The following is a 2,228-nucleotide window of genomic DNA, read 5'->3' on the forward strand; positions in this document are numbered from 1 at the left end:
GAGACGAGGTCAAATACTTTATTGAGCTGGATATCGAACCAGAAAAGCGGGAAACTCAGAATGATGCATACTTGTGCATGAATAGTGGTAATGATAGCGATGAGGGTGAACAATATCAAAGAAAACAACAATCATTACTTCGGGAAGGATTTCCAAGCCACCTCCGGGTCTGAATCATTTTGTTTAAAATAGCTAACGTAGGGTAAAGTAAAATTAAGTAGAGTTCAGAGTTACATATTAGTATTAAGTATAGGAAGGGGATGTAAGGAGGTATATAGATGTCGAGGTCAACGGGTCGAGGACGGATGACAAACAGTGGATGTGAGGTTAACAATATAGAGCATGATGACAAAGCTATATGGGGATAGCGTTCCTCCGATATGCAATAACGGCCATTTGCACCAGTGAAACTAAGGGTCACCCTAACATAAGAGTGACAGAATTCGTTTACACCGCTGTCACCTAACGTTAAAGCGAACCTTAACAGGCAAATAATTTAAGGGGAAGATGAAGTGCCGCTTAAGTGGATCCTAAAGTCAGATTCCAGTCAGATTTGAAGACTAACCTCAAACAGAATTTTGCAGTTGCAGTATTTTGCTGCAAACAAGCCCATTTGTCATTATCAACCGATAATAATTGGTATATTCCGTGTACTAAACCATTTTATGATGAATGTGTTAAGTAATGATCTGTTATTTGATAATGATGACAGCGACCATGTGCGAGTTCCTAGACTAGTTTACGAGAGAACACATTATTTGATAGTTTTGATGATGTTCTGTTTTTTCAACGTGTTCCTTGTCACAAAGTACACCGCACTTTTCATATCGAACCTCATAGAAGAGGTCTAGGTCTATTCTATATATTTTTATGTACCTCGTATATTTAAACGATATCTGTTAATTTCTGTTTATAGTCGATAGAGGATATAACATAACTCCGTTACAACAGCCTGCAAATCATGCAGAACAATTATTCAACGAGTCGCATATACGGATAAGAAATATAATTGAGCGGATATTTGGTATCTGGAAAAGAGGATTCCCAGCCCTTGCATACGGTTGTCGTCTAAAAATAGATACGGTCTTAATAATAAAATAATTGAGTAGAGAGCAAAATGAGGAACAGCCACCTGATCATGAAGATGTTGAACGCTTCATACATCTTATGCAAGAAGATGAAGTACCTACCATAAGCGACATATATAACAGAATATTGTTGCAAGGGAATCAAACTAAGAGGGACTTAACTGATCCTATTTTGGATTCATTGATAAATAGCGATGAATTGAATTGAAAGCAATGCTTTTGATAAAGGATCAAAATTATTAAATTAAAGTTCATTATTAAATTGAAATAACTTATGATGCATTACTAAAACAAATGCAAAATAGCATTATTTGCTGAAGTCTTTTTTAAGTATTCCAATTTTAACTTTTCCTACTGAAACTCTAACATGATTTTGTCCTGCTCTTTTTTGGCTAAAATGTTTTGAAGCTCCTCTTCATAACATAGCATTGTTCGCTTCCAACTGGCAGTCTAAGGTTTTTCCTTATAGGAGAAATGTAGTCCGTTTTTTATTTTCAAATGACTCCATCTTTAATATATTATTAATTAATTACATTTGAGACGTAAACAGTAACGGCAACCTCGCATTCAGATCTAAGGTAAAGGTTATTTTGAAAAGAAAAGGATGGAGCAAAAGCCAACTTGTCACTTTTAGCGATGTTGCCAGGCAAAACTTCATCTTAGCTAAGTATCACTTAATTGACTGCCTTGCAAAGCTGTCTGTAGTTAGGGTTAACCTTAATCCAAAGTTATCCCTAACTAAGAACTAAGAATAAGTTTTAAGGAAGACTGGTGCAAATGGCCGTAAGATACAGAATATAATCAACTGGCTGTATTATCGCAAAGACTCTGGAGGTGAGCACGTGGTTAGAGCGAGGAAAAAGAGCGCGATAGCGTGACTGTTTCTGATCGTGGTATTGCTCCCGTTTTTATAGTTGATCGTCCTGGTTATCAAACCACAGTCAAGGTTGCCAACGCCGTTCAACGAATCCTTGGGTTAGTTCCTTTATTACATGGTTGTTGAGCGGCGTTGCTAGGTGTGCACCACAGCTATATTAAAGTGTTTTAATTAATAATAAAATAACCACAGTCAACACAACAAAACGTAACATTTTTAAGAAAAATTCTTCAAAATAGATCGTTTTTGAAAAGAAAGCAGAG

Source organism: Dendroctonus ponderosae, unplaced genomic scaffold (assembly GCF_020466585.1).
Source record: "Dendroctonus ponderosae isolate FM_Combo_2020 unplaced genomic scaffold, Dpon_F_20191213v2 Dpon_F_20191213_1, whole genome shotgun sequence".
NCBI lineage: Eukaryota > Metazoa > Arthropoda > Insecta > Coleoptera > Curculionidae > Dendroctonus > Dendroctonus ponderosae.